The sequence below is a fragment of the Lynx rufus genome, unplaced genomic scaffold (genome assembly GCF_022079265.1).
Source record: "Lynx rufus isolate CCGP_SWC_20201006 ecotype Redwood Valley unplaced genomic scaffold, mLynRuf1.p SCAF_19, whole genome shotgun sequence".
Taxonomy (NCBI): domain Eukaryota; kingdom Metazoa; phylum Chordata; class Mammalia; order Carnivora; family Felidae; genus Lynx; species Lynx rufus.
This window is the reverse complement of record NW_025814833.1, coordinates 22,802,755-22,826,158: the sequence shown is the minus strand read 5'-3', so window position 1 is coordinate 22,826,158 and position 23,404 is coordinate 22,802,755.

The window sequence follows — 23,404 nt, the reverse complement described above, 5'->3', positions numbered from 1 at the left end:
TTTAAATTTCTATATCTTTTTTGTGTATGTGCTCTAATCTTTATTATTTCCCCCCTTCTACTGTATATAGGATTTATTTGATGCTGTTTTTCTACCTCCTTTAGGTGTAAGGTTGGGTTGTGTATTTGGGACCTTTCTTGCTTCTTGAGATAGGCTCAAATTGCAATGTTCTGTTCTCTTAGGACTGCCTTTTCTGTCTCCCAAAGGGTTTGGACTGTCATATTTTCATTTTTATTTGCTTCCATGTATTTTTTTATTTCTTCTTTAATTTCCTGGTTAACCCATTCTTTCTTTAATAGAATCTTCTTTAACCTCCATGTATTTGAGGGCTTTCCAAATTTTTTCTTGTGGTTGATTTCAAGTGTCATAGCATTGTGATCTGAAAATATACATGATCTCGATCTTTTCATACTTATTGAGGGCTGATTTGTGACCCAGTATATGATCTATTCTGGAGAATATTCCATGTGCACTCGAAAAGAATGTGTATTCTGCTGCTTTAGGATGAAATGTTCTTAATATATCTATTAAGTCCATCCGGTCAGGTGTGTCATTCAAAGACATTGTTTCCTTATTGATTTTCTGTGTAGACGATCTGTAAATTGTTGTAAATGGGGTATTAAAGTCCCCTACTATTATGCTATTATTATCAATGAGTTTATGTTTGTGATTGATTTATATATTTGGGAGTCTTATGTTGGGGGCATAAATATTTACAATGTTAGATCTTCTTGATCAATAGACTCCTTAATTATGATATAATGCCCTTCTCCATCTCTTGATACAGTCTTTGGTTTAAAATCTACTTTGTCGATATAAGTTTGGCTACTCTGGCTTTCATTTGACATAAATTCGCATGATAGATGGTCCTCTATCCCCTTACTTTTAATCTGCAGGTGCCTTAGGTCTAAAATGAATCTCTTGTGGGCAGCATATAGATGGATCCTGTTTCTTTTTTAAGTTTATTTATTTTGAGAGAGAGGGAGACAGAGCACACAAGTGGAGGAGGGGGAGAGAGAGAGAGACAGAGAAAGAGAGAGACAGAGAATGAATCCCAAGCAGGCTTCACACTGCCAATGCAGAGTCTGATGTGGGGCTCAAACCCATGACCTGTAAGATCATGACCTGAGCTGAAATCAAGAGCTAGATGCTTAACTGACTGAGCCACCCAGACGCCCCGATATGTATTTTTAAAATTCCTTTCTGATATCCTATGTCTTTTTGATTGGAGCATTTAGTCCATTTAAATTAAGTGATTAAAAAAATTTTACATTTATTTATTTTTGATAGGCAGAGAGAGACAGAGCACAAGTGTGGGAGGGGCAGAGAGAGAAGGAGACATAGAATCTGAAGCAGGCTCCAGGCTCTGAGCTGTCAGCACAGAGCCCGATGCGGGGCCTGAACTCACAAACCATGAGATCGTGACATAAGGCAAAGTTAGACACTCAACCAATTGAGCCACCCAGGTGCCCCCAGAGTAATTATTGAAATACATGAAGTTAGTTATTATGTTACCTGTGACGTTGGTGTTTCTGGTGATGGTCTCTTGTCCTTTGTAGTCTTTGTTGTTGTTTTTTTTTTTTTTTCCTCAGATAGTCTCCCATAAAATTTCTTGCAGGGCTGGTTTAGTGGTCATGAAATCCTTTAGTTTTTGTCTGAGAAACTCTTTATCTCTCCTTCTAATTGTGAATAATAGCCTTGCTGGATAAAGAATTCTTGGCTGCATTTTTTTCCCCAATCAGCACATTGAATATTCCCTGCCACTCCCTTCTGGCCTGCCAAATTTCAGTGGACATGTCTGCTCCTACCTTATGTGCCTACTTTTTTTCAGTTAAGGACCTTTTGTCTGTAATCGCTTTCAGAGTTCTCTCTTTATCTTTGTATTTTGCAATTTTCACTATGATATGTCATAGTGTTGACCTGTTGTTGACTTTGAAGGGCGTTCTCTGTGTCTCTTGGACTTAAATGCCTTTTTACTTCCCCAGTCTAGGGAAGTTCTCAGCTATCATTTGTTCAAATAAATCTTCTTCCCCCTTTTCTCTGGTCTTCTTCTTCTGTGATGCCTATGATATTGGCATTGTTTTAGTTTATGGAATCACTAAGTTCTGTAAGTCTCCCCTCATGATCTAATAATTTACTTTCCCTCTTTTTCAGCTTCATTATTATCTGCTGTATCACCTATTCTCTCGTCTGCTTCTTCAGTCCTCATTGTGACTGTATCCAGTCAGTTTTACATCTCAGTTATAGCATTTTTTTATATCAGCCTAACTAGTTTTTAGGTCTTTGATCTCTGCAGCAAGGGTTTCTCTGGTGTCCTCTCTGCTTTTTCAAGCCCAGCTAGTAGTCTTATGACTATTGCCCTAAATTCTTGTTGAGATATATTGCTTATATCTTTTTTGAGCAAGTCCCTGGATGTGAATTCTTCTTGACCTTTCTTTTGAAGAGAATTCCTTCATCTTGTTATTTTGACTAAGCTTGTCTTTTGTGTGTTTAAATTTTTTAAAAAATATTTGTTTATTTTTGAGAGAGAAAGAGAGAGCACAGTTGGGGGAGGGGCTCTGAGAGAGAGGGGGACAGATTATCTGAAGCAGGTTCTGTGCTGACAGCAGTGAGCCAATGTGAGGTTTGGTCTCATGAAATGTGAGATCATGACTTGAGCCGAAGTCAGGCCCTCCACCGACTGAGCCACCTGTGTGCCCCTGTCTTTTGCATGTTTTAAAAGCTTGTTATGTTTCCTGCATCTGGAAGTACTATATTAAAAAGGGGTCATACACTGTCCAGGGCCTGGCACTTCAGGAAGTGTTTCTGGTGTATACTGTACACATTCTGCTGTTGTGTTTTGGCAGCTCTTTCCCACTGGTCAGTCCTCTGCAGAGCTCCTTGCTTTCACTGGGAAGTGTTTGGTCCTTTAACGATGTGTGCTTTGATTTGTTGAAGTAAACATGGAAAAAAAAGGCAGGGGGAGCCTGATCCCCAAAAGAGAGAAAAGGTAAAGGAACAAAAAAACACAAACAGAATAAAAAACTATAAGGCTGATTCCAAAGGAAAAGGAAGGAAAAAAAAAAAAGCAAGAAAAAGAATAAAAAAAAGCTTATCCTAAAAAAAAGTAAAAGAAATGAAAACAAACAAGCAAACAAACAAACAATGAGCCTGATTTCAAAAGAAAAAAGAAGAAAGAACAAAAAGAGAAAAAAGTAAGCTTGGTCCTATTTCCACCAGAAGTGCACGTGCCATTTTGAAGCACTTGATTTTCAGTATGCTTGGTACATGAGTGGTGCTGCCTGTGCTGGTCTTCTGGAGGAAAGGCCCGCTGTTTTGGCTCAGTCAGTCTTGCCCCAGTAAATAAGCAGTTGCCAGGCGTTGGGGCGTGGGGTAGGGTTTGGTGTAAGTGAGTCCCGCTTCCACTGGGGGCTGTGTAGTGCTCTCTGAAGTCCCACCATGTTGGTTTTGGGGGGGAAATGGCACCATTTCAATCTCTTGTCCCTGGACAGGGATCTCATACCCCCTCGCAGAATAGCCATTGCAGTCAGCTCCTCCTATGTCACAGCTCTCTTGTACTTTATCTTTGACGCATGGCTGGGATTCAAAACCAGAAGTTCTAAAGGACCTGGGGCTATGTGGACCCACTCCCTTCCTTTGGAGTAGAACCTCTCCACGCTGTGTCTGAAATCCTTTGTCCCTGAAAAACAGTCCCACACCTGCACAGTGTGCAGAATCTTTGATGTAGCACCACTAAAAGCAGCAAAGGTTATATTCCTTCTGGGTGTGCCTCTGTCCTTTGCTGATAAAAGGCTTTTGGCTGGTGCCTGCAAGGTCTTTTATCTTTGGGGAGGCAATATACCCTCTGCCAAAAGTTCTCCAGGAAGGGGAATTTCTCTTCCAATGTGCCCCTAAGATCCTACACCATGTCATGCACTCCAGGGCCAGCTCCCTCCACCCAGGTGTGTGCACCACAGCTCTACTCCAGGGAAAGCTGTGCACTTCCAAAATTTGATTTTGAGCTCCAAACACTGTTTGTGGGGAGAGAAGGGGAGGGAGAGGGAGAAGGAGAGAGAGAGAGAACGAACCTGCAACACTCAGCACTTTTTGCTCCCCAGTCCGTGGTCCAGAGAGGTTTTCTTTCTCCTTGTGTGAACTCAATGCTGCACTTTCTCAACCCCTCTTTCTTACTCTCCCTTTGTCTTTCCATAGAGAGGGCTCCCTCCCCTCTGCAGCACTGCAGTTTTTCTCTCCCCTAATTCACTTCCATGTATCTTGCACCTGCCATGTTGTTTCCCTCCAACTGTGGTGATCCTTCTGCCATTCTACAGATCAATTTCCTGGGTGTTGCAAGTGATCTGACCTTAAGCTGTGTTTGATGGACAAGGAAAGCCCAGGTTCCCCCTACTTCTCTACCATCTTAACTCCTGCCCTCATCTCATTCTGGTTTTGATTGCATTTCTCTGATGTTGAATGAAGTTGAGCATCTTTTCATGTGTATGTCTTATTCGGAGAAATGTCTGTTCATGTCTTCTGCCTATTTTTTACCTGGATTATTTGTTTTTTGGGTATTGAGTTGTATAAGTTCTTTATATATTTTGGATACTAACCCTTCATCAGATATATCATTTGCAAATATCTCCCATTCAGTAGGTTGTCTTTAATTTTGATGATTGCTTGTTTTGCTGTGCAGAATCTTTTCATTTTGATATAGTCTCTGATTTATTTTTGCTTTTATTTCCCTTACCTTAGGAGACCTATCTAGAAAAATGTTGCTATGGTTGATGTTAGTTGTAGCTTTTTTATATACACCTTTTATCAGGTTGAGGAAGTTCCCTCATCTGCCAAGCTTCCCAAGAGTTTTTATAAGGAATGGATGGCGGATTTTGTCAAATGTGTTTTCTGCATCTTTTGAGATGATTGTTTTTGCTTTTTTAGTCTCTTAATATGGTGACTTATACTGATTGATTTTCAGATATTAAATCAACCTTGCATACTGGGATAACCCCACCTCCCCTTAATTATGATGTATTATCTCTTTTATATATGGTTAGATTTAGGTTCTTAAATTTTGTTAAGACTATCTTTCATGAGGGATATTGGTCTATAGTTTTCTTGTAATGCCTATGTCATGTTTTGGTAACAGGAATGCTGGCCTCATAAAATGAATTGGGAAGTATTCCTTCCTCTTCAATTTTCTAGAACAGTTTGTACTGAATTGGTATTATTTCTTCTTTAAATATTTGGAATTCCCCAGTGAAACCATCTGGGTCTGGTGTTTCTTTCTGGGAAGTTTTTAAGTACAAATTCTATTTCTTTTTAATAGATTCAGGCTTATTCAGGTTATCTGTTTATCCTTGAGTGAGTTTTGGTAGTTTCTGTCTTGCAAGGAATTTGCCAATTTTATGTAAGTTGTCACCTTTATTAGCAAAAGTTCTTCATGCTATTCTCTTAATGGCCTTTTAATATTTATAAAATTTATAGTATTGGTACCACTTCCATTTCTTATATTAGTAATTTGTTTTTTTCTTACTTTCCTGATTAGTCCATCTATAGGTTTATCATTTCTTTTGGTTCTTTCAAAAAACCAGTTCTTGGTTTCATTGATTTTTCTCTATTCTTTTTCTGTTCTCTATTTCATAGATTTCCATTCTGATTTTTATTATTTTCTTCATTATGATCATTTTGGGTTACATTTACTTTGTTTTCTAGTTTCATATGTAGAAGACCTTTCTCTCAAATATATGCATTTAATGCTACAAATATCCTCTTATATATTGTATTAGTTACATCCTACAAATTTTCATATGCTGTGTTTTCATTTTCATTTAATTGGAAATATGTTGTAATTTTCCTTTTCCATTCTTGTTTAACCCATTGGCCATTCCTAAGTGTGTTCAGTTTCTAAACATTTGGAAACTAATGGGTATTGATGCCTCTCATCCTTTATGGGTATCCCCCTCCCCTACCAGGATTGGGTAGTTTCCTCACAGGGATGTGCTAATGAATACTCAGCTGAATATTCAAGGAGGACTTTTTACAGCTCTTCAGAGTTCTCTGCTATCCAGAAACTTGTCCTATGAACTCTAGCATCCTGACCTCTCTAGACTTTTAGCTCCCTCTTATCAACTCAGGGATTTTATTAAGCTAGGTCTTGGTTTTCCCTCCCTGTGCCATGGCCTGGAAATTCTTTTCAGAGAGTAAGGTGGAACAATCCTAGGTATGCATGGGGCTCACCTGATTTATGTCCCATCTATCAAAGATCGCTGTCATTTTATTGCTTGATGTTCAATGTTTGAGAACTATTGTTCCATATGTTTTGTTCTTTATTATTAGTTGTTTCAAGCAAGAGGGTATGTTCAGTTCCAGTTAGTTCATATTGAACAGAAATGGAAGTCCTAGCAACAATTACTTTTAAGTACACTCAAATTAGCCTTCTATACCCATGATACTGAAACTTCCCTGGTAGGGAAAACCAACAACATTTTATTGGCAAATTCAGTGGATGATTTCTAGTCCTCTTATTTGATCTTTTGGTAGCATTTGACCCTGTTAGACCAGTACTTTCATCTTGAAAGACTCTCTATCTTAGATTTTTGTGAAATTACATACTTCCCTAGTTTTTTCTCCAACTTTGCTGGTACGACTTCTCAGTCTATTTCATGAGTTAGTTTTTTTCTATTTGTCTCAATATCAGTATTTTAAGAAACAATAACAAGTATTAATTGAACAATTCCTAGATGCTAGATGCAGTGTGGAGTGATACAATGACCTCAAACTCAACGTACTTCAAACCAAAATCATATTCCTTTACTTCTGACCCTGACGTCATAACTTACTTTTTCTGTGTTACTTATCTGAGGAAATGCCTTCCAGTGGTCCCAGGTGGAAACTTAAGCATAATCCTTGGTTTTTCCCTGTCGCCATTTGTCTTTGTCCATTTGGGCTCTTATAAGAAAATGTGATAGACTGGGTGGCCGATCAACAACAGAAACTTATTTCTCACAGTTGTGGGGACAAGAAAGTTGAAGATTAAGGCACTGGTAAATTTGGTGTCTGATGAGAGCTCTCTTTCTGGTTCAAAAATGGCCATCTTTTTACTGTATGTAACCTTACAAGGTAGAAGAAGAGGAGGGATCTCTTTTATAGAGGTTTTATTAAAGATAATGGAATTTCTTTTATAAGGGCTTTAATCCTATTCATGAGGGCAACTCCCAAAGGCTTCTCCTCCAAATACCATTACACTGGGGATTAGTGTTTAACAGGTAAATTTGGAGTGGGGTCACAGAAATTAAATATTCTGTATGTGGCATTCTGCCCCTAGTGCCCCCAAATTCATGTCCTTGTCATATGCAAAATACATTCATTCCATCTCAGTAGCCCTCAAAGTCTTAACATTTTCCAGCACCAACTGAAGAATCTAAAGTCTAAAGTCTCACTTCAAAAAAACCCTCTAAATCAGATATAAATGAGACTCAAGATACAGTAACCCTGAAGCACACTACTCTCCAGCTGTGACTCCGAAGTCAAACAAGTCATGTTCTTCTAAAGTACAATGGTAGGACAGTAATAGGAAAGACATTCCCATTCCAAAAGGGAGAAAGAAGAGAGGAGTGACATGTCCTAAGCAAGCCCCAAATTTACCCCATCACAGCACATATCATACTTTAATTATAATTGGCTATTTAGTTGCTTGCCTTTCTAGCTTGACTGTGAACTCCTTGAAAGCAGACTCTTATTCATCATTATATTATTAGTGATGAGTGTGATTTCTAGTATATAGCACATTTTTGGAGCAGATTTATGAATGGTAAATTTGACCTACATTTAAGATGAGTTAGTATCTCAAATGTGTCTCTGAATTACCCCTAGGTTGCCCTCAGATTCTCTTTTCTATTCCTGTGGGAGGTATGGAAGAGGGAGAGAGTACTTCTTCCTGGGATGATCCCACTTTCCCTGGGAAAGTGAATTTTGAGCTAAATTTTTAAAAACAGATACAAATTTTGAAAAGTGATCATGGGGATTTTCAAACCCAGGGAACAATTTGAACAAAGCAAAAAGGAAAATGTGATTGTGCATGAAATGTTTGGGGAAGAGTTAATGGTTTAGTGTTATTAGAAGAAAGGGTTGATGTTGTATATAGAAAACCCTAAAGATGCCCCAGAAAACACTAGAACTGATAAATGAATTCAGTAAGGTCACAGGATACAAAATCAATATACAGAAATCTGTTGTTTCTATACACTAATAGTGAAACAGCAGAAAAAGAAATTGAGAAAACAGTCCCATTTATAATTGCACCAAAAATAATAAAATACCTAGGAATAAACTTAACCAATGAGGTGAAAGATGTATACTCTGAAAACTATAAAACACTGATGAAAGAAATTGAAAAAATCACAAACAAATGGAAAGATATTCCATGCTCATGGAATGGAAGAACAAATATTGTTAAAGTGTCCATACCACCCAAAGCAATTTACAGTTAATACAATTCCTATCAAAATACCAATAGCATTTTTCACAGAACTAGGGTAAACAATCCTAAAATTTGTATGGAATCACAAAAGACCCTGAGTAGCCAAAGAAGTCTTGAAAAAGAAAAGCAAAGCTGGAGATATCACAATTCCAGATGTCAAGGTATGCTACAAAGCTGTAGTAATCAAAATCATATGGAAATGGCACAAAAATAGACACATAGATCAATAGAATAGAGAGCCCAGAAATAAACCCATAATTATACAGTCACTTAATCTTTGGTAAAGGAGGCAAGAATACGCAATTGGAAAAAGACAGTCTTTCCAAAAAATAGTGTTGGGAAAATTGGATAGCTCCATGTAAAAAAATGAAACTGGGCCACTTTCTTTCACCATACACAATGATAAAATGGGTTAAGTACCTAAAGATGAGACCTGAAAACATAAAAATCATAGGCACAGGCAGTAATTTGTCTGATATTGGCCATAGCAACATTTTTCTAGATATGTCTCCTGAGGCAAGGGAAACAAAAGGAAAAATGAACTATTGGGACTAAAGCAAAATAAAAAGATTCTACACAGGAAAGGAAACAATCAACAAAAGAAAAAGACAACTTACAGAATGAGAGAAGATATTTGCAAATGACGTATCTGATGACGGGTTAGTATCCAAATATATAAAGAACTTCTATAACTCAACACCAGAAAAACAAATACTCAATTACAAAGTGGGCAGAAGACATGAACAGACATTTCTCTAGAGAAAATATCCAGATGGCCAATAGACACATGAAAATATGCCCGCCATCATTTATCATCAGGGAAATGCAAATCAAAACAATCAGATATCACTTCACACCTGTCAAAATGTCTAAAATCAGAAATACAAGAAAAAACGAATATTGACAAGGATGTGGAGAAAAAGGAACCCTCCTATGCTATTGGTGTAGTCACTGTGAATATGGTATGGAGGTTCCTCCAAAATTTAAAAATAGAACTAACATGTCATCCAGTAGTTCAGTAGTGGCTATTTACCCAAACACTACAAGAACACTAATTTGAAAAGATATATGTACCGCTATGTTTATTGCAGCATTATTTACAATAGCCAAAATATGGAAGCAGCTCAAGTGTCCATCAATAGATGAATGGATACACACACACACACACAAGCACACAATGGAATATTACTCAGATACTTAAAAATAATTAAATCTTTCTATTTGCAACAGTATGGATGGATCTAGAGAGTATAATGCTAAGTGAAATAATTTAGAGAAAGGCAAAAACTGTACGATTTTACTTGTATGTAGAATTTAAGAAACAAAACAACTGAACAAAAAAAAGGAGACAAATCAAGAAACAGACTCTTAACTACAGAGAACAAACTGATGGTTACCAGAGAGGAGGTGGGTGGGTAAATGGATGAAATAGGTGAAGGGGATTAAGATAAACACTGAGTAATGTATAGAATTGTTAAATCACTGTATTGTACACCTGAAATCAATATAACACCGTATGTTAATGATACTAGATTTAAAATAAAATAATTAAAAGAAAGTTGACATAGGCATGTGTAACAGGAGATGAATCTAGAAAGGTAGGTTGGAGATCTCAAGTTGGAAACTTTTAATGGTGTGCTGTGGCACATGGAATTCTATAGTCTCTGAGAAGTGTTTTTCACATGTTTATGTTACAATGATTTGAAAGGATTGGGCTATCTTGAAAACACTCTATATTTTATGTTTTCTCTGGGAATATATCTTAGAAATTGTACTATAAATCAAGGGAGAAAGAATTACTTTGCAAACATCAGCTTTTCAGACAACCTTTCAGGAGCACATGGTTTTCTTTAAATGCTGTGAATTTGAAATATATGGTAAACTAAAATGACTTTGAAATGTATCCACTGTTTTGGACTATACTTGACATGATTTCTTTTTTATCAGGGATAATTGACTGTTAACTACATATTAAATAGACAAACTGTCAACCGGGTACATGATGCCTTACCCCTGCCAAACATCTTAAGTTATGGTTGCAGTTCTTAGGATAAAATACAGTAATCAACCATGTCAATTGTTAGTTTTGGTAGGAGAGGGCAATGTGAGTTAGTGGAATGGAAGTGGGGAAAAATATGAATCACTGAACTACAAAGCAAAAGAATTGGATGCTAGTCTTTCTCAGATTCTGGCTAATGTATGATTTCAGAGGAGTCACTTTACTTTTTTTGTTCTTGAGTTTCTCCAACTGCAAAATAAAGATTTAACTGAACATTATATATTGCTATTTATGTCAACATTATTGGACTAAGACATCTTTATTTGTTGAAAGAAGATACTATTACTTACACCAATTCGTTTCTAGTGAGTGATCACCATGATCATTTGGCCTATTTACACTAAAACCTTGGTTTGCAAGCATAATTCATTTCGGAAACATACTTGTAATCCAAAGCACTTGTATATCAAAGCAAATTTCCCCATAGGAAATAATGGAAACTCAAATGATTCGTTCCACAACTCGAAAATATTCATATAAAAATCATTACAATACTGTAACATGACACAAAATATAAAGAAAAAATAAACAAATTAACCTGCACTTACCTTTGAAAACCTTTGTGGCTGGTGTGAGGGAGACCAGACGGAGGAGGGTTATTGTGTAGGACGACTTTCACTATCACTAACGGAATCACTGCTATCTATTGCCTCAATGGAGTATCTTTCTTTTTGTGCAACGTTAACTAGGAACCTATCCAATGACACTTGCTTTTGTCTCCTTTTGAGGATTTCATGGAAATGTGACATTGCATTGTTGTTAAACAGATTCATTGCTTGCACTGCTACAGCCTTATTTGGGTGGTGCTTTTCTACAAAATTTTGCAGTGTTTCCCACATTTTACCCATCTCCCTAATCTCATTTGAAGTGAGAGATTCCTCTACCTTTTCCTCCTCCCCCTTGGCAGATGAGATGCAGACGTAGACTTCTTATAAAATCTTGCAGTTTTGACCACTCCCATACCTCATTCATACTTCTTGATGATTTCCTTAACTTCCACCGTAATCATCATTGTCTTACCACCTTTCTTTTCAACTTTTTTTTCTGCATGGGGGCCATTGTATATGCTCTCACAGATGTTGACTATAGTACAGTATTAATAAACTCTTGTCATATACTGTATTTAATGTAACTGGCAATAAGGCAGCAAAAGAAAGGGTCTATACCTGCAGGCAGCCTGACCTAGAATGAAGCAAAGCATTCCTAAGCTTACTCTTGTATGGAAAAGCAAAGGACTGTCCATAGGTGCTTTGAAGTGACAAAAAGTACACTAGTGCCAGTTGTGGGCACCTTCCAATGTTCTGAAAAATAATGGATTTCTGCCCAACACCATGGCTTGAGACTGAGCATCTGAGCATGGGAGATGAACATCCAGAATCCTGCAGAGACACAGAGAGAGAGAGAGGGAGGGAGGGAGGGAGGGAAGGAAGAACCATTGGCTCAGTTGTGATTGTGTGATGTTCAGAGTATGTACTACTTGTATTGCAAAACATCGCTTAATTATCAAGTTAAAATTTATTAGAAATGTTTGCTTGTCTTGCGGAACACTTGCAGAACAAATACTCCCAGTACTCCCAATCCAAGGCTTTACTGTATTTGGTTGTGATTAGTAGAAACAAAACAAAAACAAAAACAATTTTGTTCAATATAGTGCTTTATTGGAAATGATTCAAGTCAGTTCCCAAGATAACTGTCCCCCATTTAGAAACTTTGTTCCAGTCTCCTCATTACTTCTCTTTATTCATTCTGTCAGGTGACCTAATCTACTCTTGCAAAAGATTTCTCAAGTCTACATATTTTAGTTTTGACCTCTTTCATGAAATTTGGATTTGAACTTCTAACAACTTTTGGGACATTTTTACTTAGATATCCTGCAGGCACCTCAAACTCAAACTTTCTCAGAATGAAGTCCTCATCTCCAAACAACAATAACAATGATGAAACAAACAAAACCAAATACAGTTCTCTCTTTATTCCCTAACTCAGTTAATAGTATAAGAAGTACAACTTAATATCACTGGTGTTTCCTTCATTTTCCCTAGCTCTTAAACCTAATCAGTTACACATACTTTACAACATCTCTCACTTCTTTCTTCCCCTTTCATCTCCTACTGCCACTGTCCTTAAATAGGCCTTAGTCATCTCTGGTCTGTTGCAGGAGCCCCCTGAATGGCTTTACTTTTTCCACTTCTGTCTGCACTCCACATGCCTAGCAGAATCATTTTTCTAAAGCACAGCTGTCATCGTGTCACTTTCCTCTTCACAAATTGCCACTGTCTCCATCTGTATTGCTTATAGAATAAAACCCAAACAACTTGACTTGGCATCTGAAACCTTCCACAGTCTGGTCCCAGATTACATTTCCAGGGATATTTTCCTCTTGCATCCTATGTTCTATATTTGAAACCTACTGGTTCTTTCTTGCCCCTCTGCCTTTGTTGACCTGTTGCCTTCTGCCTGCAATGTATTTCTCTCCATCTCTGCCTGGTAAAATTCTTCAAATCCTTTAGCTTGTCATGTGTGCTTTCCTCACATTTATTTTTTGTGATTCTTGATTATGAGATCATCTTCATTGATGAGATTTCTTGTTAGACTCTTCATTGCTCCTGTTTATGTGGCTGCCATGCCAACCAGAAGCCACAACCACCGTTCAGCTCTGATCCCACATTTCATGCCTATCACTAACAACTATTCACTGGCAATTCCCATCACCAGCAGCCATACCTAACAGCCATAACTACGTCAAGCAGCCACGCAAGCAGCCATTAGCAGTGGCCACACCACCACCTGGCACCAACCATAATCAGCACCCTTTCTTGCTACCACATTTCCTCTATCATGTCACCTTCACCTTCTGGGCTGCTTTTGCTCATACCCATTCCTCTGCCTAGAGTGCTTCTACCCTCTTGTCTCTCCGAGGCTCATTCTTCACCCAGATTATACAACTCACTTTTCATTTCTCGGCTTAATCATCGACCTCTCATAGTAAGTAGAACCTCATTTTATTTGTCTTTTATTTTTCTTTCACAGACTATTACATGTTTTAATCAATTAATTGCAGCCATTTATTTAAGTTCTGTTAGGGTAAATTTATATTTTGTTCACCACTGTATCCCTCAGGACCTAGCATAGTTCCTCCCTCATAATCAGTGTTCAAACAATATTTGTTGATTGACTCACTGACTGGCTAGGTGACTGTTTATTCTTTGGCTAGTCCTTCCAGGTGTTCTGGTGGTGTGGATTAAATTGAACCTTGAGGTATTTCTTTTCCCACTGTCTCCCCAGCCATTGGCCAGGGACCTGATATTCCCACTATTCCTTACTCTTTTGTGTTGAGGCTTTGAAGACACCTGTGGAAAAAAAATAGTGGCCATTGATTACTACCAGCAAGGAGGACTTAGCCTAGATCATAGGGCCCTTTGGGATGGACATTAGGCCAATGGATTATGATGGTAGGGGAGGATGGATCTTGGGTAGAGAAATCCAACAGCATAAATTCTGGGGAAGGTGTGTGAGAGCAGTGCCCAAACACTCAGCGTAAGGATATTGATGAACTAGGGTGGGAGTAGGAATGGAGAGAGGCAGTGAGGCTATAAACCAGGCCTCACTTAGCTTAAGTTATGTGTACATTATTTTGGTTTCTATATGGTAATTTTTTTGCCAAAAATTTGGGCTTTTTTGTGGGAAATAAAAATCCTAACCTTTTATCAAATGACAATGTGAGATTTATAATTAGATAATAGTGGCTGTCTCCTGAGGGGACTGTCAGTTTGCAAATGATTCTCACCAGATTATGGTGGGATCAATAGAAGCTGAATAATTAAAATTCGATACTACTATGTCTCTCTCAATAACACTATGGAGAATGATGTATGACAGATTTAATTAAATTTGTCAGACACCATGGCTACATGCATAGATCATGGGGGATGTTATTAGAGTTATGTATTTGATTTTCTGATGAGATTTGTAATGGGCCTTTTTAACATTTGAGGTTCCTTCTGAGCCCTGCACTATTGTTCTCTGGGAGTGTTGACAAGTCCAGGGAACACTGACCTGACTTTGTGCCAAATGTCAAAATGTCTAAACTTAAAGTGGCATGGTGGAGGTGGCTGCTAACTGTACAGAGAAAGTTGATTTTGGTGGTAAAAATATCCTAAAAGACAAAAAGCTCCTACTACCTAATAATTGTTTTCTCATAGCATTTTATTAGCTACTGGAGAGAGAACTCTAGAATAACTCACGTAACTTGAGTTCTAGTCCTAACATCTGACCCACACTAGATTTGTGACCTCTAAAAGTCACTATATCTCATATTCAGAATTATGGAGTGATACCATCTGTTTGCCTTTTCTGCCTCACAATATTATCAGGGACAAATAAAGTTTTAAGGTGTTTTGTAAACTATGGTGTAACATGAACATGTAACGTATTGGATCTTATTTTTGCTAATATTGCCTCCATTTGTTCATTCATCAACCCATTCATTTGCTATTCATTAGTCAACCATCCACCATTAATTCAGTGGACTTTTACCACGAGTGAGCTCTACATAGTTCTTGTTTTTTTTTTTTTTGTTTTTTTTTTTTTAAATTTTTTTTTTAACATTTTATTTATTTTTGAGACAGGGCGAGACAGAGCATGAACAGGGGAGGGTCAGAGAGAGGGAGACACAGAATCTGAAACAGGCTCCGGGCTCTGAGCCGTCAGCACAGAGCCCGACGCGGGGCTCGAACTCACAGACCGTGAGATCGTGACCTGAGCCGAAGTCGGCCGCTTAACCGACTGAGCCACCCAGGCGCCCCTAGTTCTTGTTTTTGAGGGGTGCCATATCCAGTGAGGAAACAAACCTATACACAATCAAAGGCTATAAAGCACTATAAGTATCATGATTGAATCATGTACTGGTTGTGGGGCACATTTTAGGTCATGGTGAGGACATCAGGAAAGACTTGAAAGAGAAGTTTAGCATGACATGAGTTGTGAATGTTGGGTAGGTGCTCACCAGATAGATGGGGGGTGCAGGAGAGCATTTAAGGTAGAGCACCATAAACAAAGGCACAAAATTATGAAACGTTCTAGTGTGCTCTGGGAACTCCAAATAGTTTGGTGTGTTTGGAGAGCTGAATCTGGAGAAGTAGGTTGGGTCGTTTCATGAAGTGCTTTGCACATCTTTTGAGGGTGCTGGATCTTTATGCTGAGGGAAATGTGGAGCCACTAAGAGGGTTTAAGCAAGGGAGTGATTTAAAGATACTCGCCTTTGGGTTAGAATCCTCTAGCAGCAGTGTTGAGGGTGGACTGAAAGGGGAAGGGTAGAGGCAGTAAGAGCAGTTAGGAAGTTATTATGATAGTTCTAGGGAGCAATGATGTGGTTCTGAATTACAGGTTTAAACTGTACATGAATGATGATTTAATCATTTAAGTGGAGATACAATGGGAGAAAGATTTTAGACAAACTCCTCTTCCATGAAAACTTAGGAATTTCCCTCCAGCTCTGGCTTTCCATCCACTATTTACAGTCTCAGGTACTGGCTCTATCATTCCTCAATCTGCACAAGTCAGAAACCTGCCCCTTTCTTTTTTTCTTTTCTTTCTCAAATTTTATTTATTTATTTTGAGAGACACATAGAGACATAGAAACAGACAGAGAGAGAGAATGTGAGTGGGGGAGGAGCAGAGAGAGGTAGAGAGAGAGGATTCCAAGCAGGCTCTACACTGTTAGCATGGAGCCCGACATGGGGCTTGAACTCATGAACTGTGAGATCATGACCTAAGACAAAACCAAGAGTCAGACGCTTAACCGACTGAGCCACCCAGGAGCCCAGAAACCTTCCCCTTTCTAACCCTTGACATCCAGTAGTCCTGATTCTACCTCCAAGGAGAAGAAAATGAACACAATTAGCGTGAGAAGTGTTTGACAATCTTGTTTAACTTGGTGGGAAAAGATAGTAGCCATTTTTGGTGCATTAAACATCCTGGCGAGAAACCAGTTCTTTTTGTCTATTGAAGGTGTTGGGGATAGTGATTTACAGAATCTCAGCTTCCATATAGCTTATTTCCCTCTCTCTGACAGGGTAGAGGTTGGCATGTCTCACCTATTTTTGAATTTAGCAGACACTTTTTTAAAGACCTCTGTCTCAGGTTTACTCTGAGGCACCAAATTCCCTTTGCTCAGTGTCTCATTTATGCTACCCATTTTTGTTCTTTTCACAAATGTTTATGGAATTGGCATCTTAAAAAGGTAGCATAGACAGCTGTGTACATAGTATGATTTCATAGATTCATAAGGTGTCAAACTGGAAGGGGCCTTAGGGATCATCTGTGCCCAGCTCCTGGAAACAATGTGGTCAGAAACGCAAATCTGGATAAAAATCTCTCTTCTATCACTCACAAGCTTTGCGGATTTATGCAAGTCACATAAACCTTCAGAACTAATGTTCCTTATCTATAAAGTAAGCATTGTAATAACTGCTTGAGAGGATTAAGGGAATGACTGATATAAACAGGCTTGAGCACAATGTCTAGCACATGGTAAGAGCTCTATAAATTTTAGTTCCCTTGATCTTCTTCCTTCATTTTATTAATAAAGATACTGAGACTAAGAAAGAAGTGACTTCCCCAAGGCCATATAGCTACATAGAGTCCAAATTAGAATACAGGTTTCCTGTTTCCTTATTCATGTTTGTAGTTATACTTAGAAGCTCCTAGCTCTGGTGAAGGACTAGGTAGAGGTGGGGGTAGGGAAGACTCTATGTTACTGTCCTTGGAGATAGGGGCAGAGAAGAGGGAGGGGAGGAAGAACAGGGAAGCCTGTGAAGACAGACTTCACCTCCCTCCTAATTTTGCTAAGGGCTATAAGTGCTGCTATCATCCTAGAAAATGATGTGGTCTCATTTATCATTGATGATTTCTACTAACAAGTTTGTCTGTTATCAGCACACAGGGCTGCTGCAGACAGTAATACCCCTGATCCTTAGGGGAGCTTCCCAGAAACATGTTGCATGATAGAAGGAGTTAGCTGGAAGGAGCAATTAGCATCTGGGGAATAATTGAGAAATGATTGGGTTCCCGAGATTGTTAGGAAAAGACACATGAATGAATCCCCACCAGTTGATAGCAAGAAGAATTAACAGTTGTTTCAGAGGGAGCCACCTTGAGGTCATTCAGATATTTTTTCCATATTTCAAATATAATGCCATTGGGCGACTAAGATTTATTTTAAGAGCCATTATTTACAGCTCAAAGCTACAACAAATGGCAATGATGTTGGATGTTTCACATTTGGGTACTACTGAGGTTGTTGCTTGCAGACATTTATTGTCTGTTCTGCTTATAAATTTTAGTTTCATGAATATTCTGACACCATGGCTCCGTTCCTATTTTTCCAATATGAGCAGAGTCAGGGTTATGTCAGTAAACACAACAAAAACACATCTTGATGTTGTTAACCATGAAGCTCTGAGGTCTAGGTGGAGTAGGCTCTCCTTAATTGATTTTATTGGTTTCTCTACATAAGAGACTCTACTGTTATCCCTCCCTACCTCCCATCCCTCATATCTTATTGTAGGTTATAAATTATAGTTGATAACTTGGTATCCTTCCTATAGCAAAGGAACACTGCTGATTTATAGTCAATTAGAAAAGATGTGTCCTTTGAATTTTGTCTCCACTGGTGGGGCATGGAGTTTGTCTGAGTCAATCATACTTTTTTGGGTCTTCTTAGTGTCCAGCTATAAATAACTGTTAGCTGGCCAGGGTTACAGTTTGGTCTTTGGCTAGTGTCTGGGACCAGGGTTAGCTAGGTGCCAGGGGACACAGTGAAAATAACTGGATCACTTACCTTTGGTGGAATAGTTAGTTCAGATTGTCCCCCAGTTGGACTTTTCCTTAAACCCCAAATAGCATTTACTTATATGATATAACACCTACCACATTCTACTCAGAGAGAATACGATCTTGAAAAAGGGGGGCCAGAACTAGAAGGTAGAGGGCAAAGGAGAAGGCAGAAGGAAGGGAAGGTCAGAAGCAAGTCAAGGCTAGGGTTACACATGGGTCAGCTGTCAAAGGGGGATGCCTGAGGACATCAGGCCCTGTCAGATGGACTATGAGGAAAAGAACATGGAGACTGAGAAACCTCAGGAACAAACCTCACCTACTTCACAACTCTGTTTTTCACAACTTCTATAGAATCCAGCACTTCTGTCTGGTGGGATTTTAAAAGGAAGTCTTTTGGAATTTCAGATGTGGAATGACATCTGTGATGTTCATTCTCTCCACCCTTGAAACCATGGGCTACTTTTGGAGTGTTAACTACCTTGAGCAATCTTCTGGTCCCATTGGTAGTCAGGACCTTTGCATGTGGATACTTCCAGTCTGGTCATGTAGGATGCTGTTTAACCTGGAGGTCTGAACAAGCTGCCAGGCCTCTCACCTGGGAGAGGACAAGTCTTTCACTGGCTGCTGGATGTGATAATCAGAGAAGGTAAAAGGTCTCAGAGGAAAACCCTTTTAAAGGTGTTCACCTTCAGTGTCACCAGAGATGCATAGTGTAGCTTTGTAAAGAAGACAGGAAATGCCCTTGGTGTCTTCCAGGGGACGTGTGCTAGAATGCAGTTGCAATGGCAACCAGTTTAACAATGCTCTGGTGAAGAATCAGGCAGTCCAAGAGGATTGTGGCTTAGGAGTGCACTAAAATACTGGGTCCTAAAAACCATCCTCAAAGCTTGTTGAACATGGGAATGCCAGGGCCTTATATGGAGATTTTGATTCATTCCATCTAGGGTGGGGCCAGGGAAGCTGTGCATTTAACAAGTGCCTCAGGTAGTTCTGATGCTATTGTTGCTTGAAATTATTGCAGTAAGAATTCATTATTTCAAATTCTTTGAATTGGACTTTGTGGTCATTCTGATGTGAGTTGAATTGAAACTTTTGTTGGGATCTTTGAGGAAAGGGTTACTTTAGCAGTGGAACACTGCAAACAAATTCAAAATAGGAAGAACAGTTTACCTGCATAGAATATTCTGATTCTAGAACTAGGTATTTGCAAGCACTGTCAGACTATTGCTTTTAGTACTAAAAATTATTATTCTATGTACATTTCTGATAAGTCTTTTTCTTTCTTTGTGGTATGTTCCATAAGGGCCTCTCACATATGATGTTTGCTTTTCCAAGTTTAGGTTAATATTGAATGACAGAATATAAATCTGCTTCTGATTTTTTTTAAAGTCCATAATTTAGATTGACTGGATTGACCTCTTCACAGCTTATTTAAATGACTAGTTTTTGAGTATAGTAGAATTACAGATCATGAAGTAAGGGGTATAAAAGGGAGATCAGTTGTTGAATTGAAGGAAAGATGGACTCCAAATAAAGGACTTTTGTGCTTCTTGATATAGAGATCTCTACTAATATCCCCCCTCAACAAAATCCTATTTTTTTAAACCCAAAGCATTAAAAAGAGGTAAGGAGAGAGAAGAGGCAGAGTGAGAAAGTAACAAAAGAGAAAGAGAATCAAAGGGATATCTAGAGAGTCTGAACAAACTTCTGAGGTCTTTGGATTTCTTTTGCTTTGGTGATGGGGACTTGTTAACTTTCTCCAACACTGACTTCCTCTTACAGTCTAGACATGGTGGGGGTATATAGGAAGATTTGGAAACAGAGGAGTAGACAGCCCAGTCCCAGGAAATCCTCCACAGCCCATTCTACAGCAGCATCCTCATACTGTCCCTGCACCATCCCAGGTGTAGTACTCTTCGTATATAGTACAGTAACCCGGTTTGTTGACTATTTCCCGGTCCCTATGCCAAAGCTCATAGGCCCAATCAGCAATTTGTTTTGCCTTTGGCAGAAGCAGTGGAGACTAGTGTACATATAATTAGCAGGCAGCAAACTTAATTACGAAATTATGGTCCCAGAATAGAGAGGCCTGATTAAATAAAAACTAGGGAATTTGGAGCCTCAAATAACACAAAGTTATGGAAGGGACAGGTTGTGGGGTATGGATGTTTGGGAAGCTATCACCTTTCTCAATTCCCATGTATCTCCAAAATCTACAGGGAATACATAGCAAAGATGAGAGATATATGTAGTTGGGGAAAAAGTAGAGTTTGTCATATTTGGCAGTCATAGGTATTTTAGTCTCTTTTCTTTTAATGGTACAAATCACAGCATTGTTTAGGACAGTGCTTCTCAACTGTAACATATATAGGATCTTGTTAAAGTACAGATTCCAGTTCTGTAGGTCTGGGAATGAGTCTAATGTTAAGAATTCCTAACACTGCCCATAGTATGGGTGGGGGCAACTGGGCAAGACTTCAAGGAAGACATATGTCTTGAGCAGGGCACTGAACAATAAGATCAGGTTTCGACAGAGAAGAGAGGCTACATTGGTGCAGAGGAATAGGAGAGACAGTGTGAAATAAGGGCACTGAGGATGGGGTAAGCCTATGTGGCCAACACATTGAAAAGCTGATCTTTCTTTGAAGGACAGAAGTCTCATTTGAAGAAGTGGGTAAAGATATGGTTGGGTTGGTTAGGTGAGGACATTGCATGGAGGAAAGTCCTGAATGCTGGTCTAAGAAGTTTGGGCTTTGTCCTGTAAATAAACAGAGTCAGCAAAGGATTTTGAGAGAGGAATAACACTCTAGAAGTGGTGCCTTCAAATGAACTAATCTCATAGAGGTCCATAGGATGGATCAAAGGGAAGATAACCTTAGAGGAAGGTAAAAGATCAATTTCACTAAGACAGGTGTGAGGGGATGAGGCCCTCAATCAGAGTGGCAATAGAGTTTGAAACCAAGTCATCAGACTGGGAAACAGCAGGATTCTGTGACTGATTGAAGCTCCCCCTGTGTCTTTCTGACCCTCCTTCAAATCACCTCATTCAGAAGGGCCAAGAGGCTGTGGGGCCAAGTTTATCTCACTAGTGCATTTTTGAAGCTCTTGTTTAAACTCCTAAAAAATCATACTGTGAAGTGAGATGGCTGCAGTGACTTTGTGGGAGAATCAACCCTCTCTTATGTTGCCAGAGGGGCTGAAAGGTGATGTTCTAAATGGTATATAAAATTCTGAAAGGATGGGACAAATGGTTGCCAATAAGCCTTGTAAGACAGTACTGCTGAAACACAAGGTTGTAGTCAGACCTTGGAGAAGCTAGAACTGAAGAAGGCAATTTAGATTGGATTTTGTTTACAAGGTATGTGTAATTGGAGACCATACTGACAAGAGCTCGGTTATAAATATAGATTTCATCCAGAAGCTATTTGAGGACAATGCCTGATATGCTGTGGGAATGAAGGGTTAAGAGGAAGAGAATTAATTGTGGATTTTGTGCATTCAAGATTTGTGAGGCCCACAACCTATTGGCTAAATGTTCCTCTGCCTTTTCCAATACCTACATTGTGTCCTCACAGCATGACAATCATCCCTTATGTTCATTTCATTCTGAAAAGTGACATATGCCCCTATTCCTGGGCTGTGAATTTAACACAGCATCAAAAAGCCCCTTCCCCTGTCTGTAAGTCCCTCCCATCATTAGTCTGCCATAAGGCCTGAAATGTCCACTATGTAAGTCACTCTGTGAAAACACAGGGCCCTATGAAAATGTAAGTATGTTAAATGTAGAGGAGTAACTTCAGTAGAGATTGTTTTTACTACCTCCTTAGCATAGAGTGAGCCTCAAGGGTAGGGGGTCATAGGGCAAGTAAGTTGTGAGGGGAAGAAGGGAAGTTCTGGATGATGAGATATTGTTGGAGAAAGACTCCCCAATATACATGTGGGTGGTATTAGGTAGGTAAGGGCCACTGCTGGGTGTGGGAAGATGAGGGACTTGTGTCAACTTACTTGTGTTCCTGGATCAGTTCATAGAAGCCCCACAGCTGAGGAGCAACAATCTTTAGAAAGTCTTGAGGTCTGATAAGTGACAATTTTCTATTGAGGGGAAACTGATGATCTGCGCTTGCCAGGTATTAGACTTGGTATCATGCCAGGCATTAGACTTTGGTGAGAAGAGTATTAATTCATATCATAGCTGTATGTTTCTGATGGGATGAAAAATAACCTGGTACACTTTGATGGAAGAAATTTCCTAACCCTGAGACTAATATATGTGAATATGCCTCCCTAGATTCCTTTGTAGCACCAAAAGGTAGTACTGAAGGGAAACTTTAGACCATGAACAATGTGAGAGCTCCCATTACCTGACAGAGTCAGCATGTGATATATATTCATTGAATGAATGAATGAACAAAATACAAATATAGTGAAGAAGGCACTAAATTTAAAGCTACAAAGTCTGGGTTCAAATTTCTGGACTGCCATTGATAAGCTGTTGGACCTTTGGCAAACTTTTTTCTCTTGGCCTCATTTTCTTAAGATTTAAAATGAGAATAGGGTGCTTGGGTGGCTCAGTCAGTAGGTTAAGCGTCTGACCAAATTTGGCTCAGGTAATAATCTGGCTGTTGGTGAAATTGAGCCCCATGTTGGGCTCTGTGCAGACAGTACAGAGCCTGCTTTGGATTCTCTATCTCCCTCTCTCTCTGCCCTTTTCCCCCACCTTTCTTTCTCTTCCTCCCTCCCTCCTGCCCTCTCTCTCTCTTTCTCTCTCAAAAATAAATGAGTAAACATTTAAAAAAATAAAATGAGAATAATGATACTTGCCCTCTCTCTCTTACACAGTTATGGGAAAAATAGTATACAAAAAGAAATTTTCTTTTGGAATCCTCTAAAATAGAGGTGTCCTCGGCTGACCAAGGATGGCCATTTTGGTGTTTGCTAAGATAAAGGTGTCTCTGGAGCTCAATGGAGGGTCATTAGAGCTGGCCTCTGCCACTAGGTGTATCCTCCTACAAAGAAACCTCTGTGCTGTCCAAAATCCAATCCCAAACTCC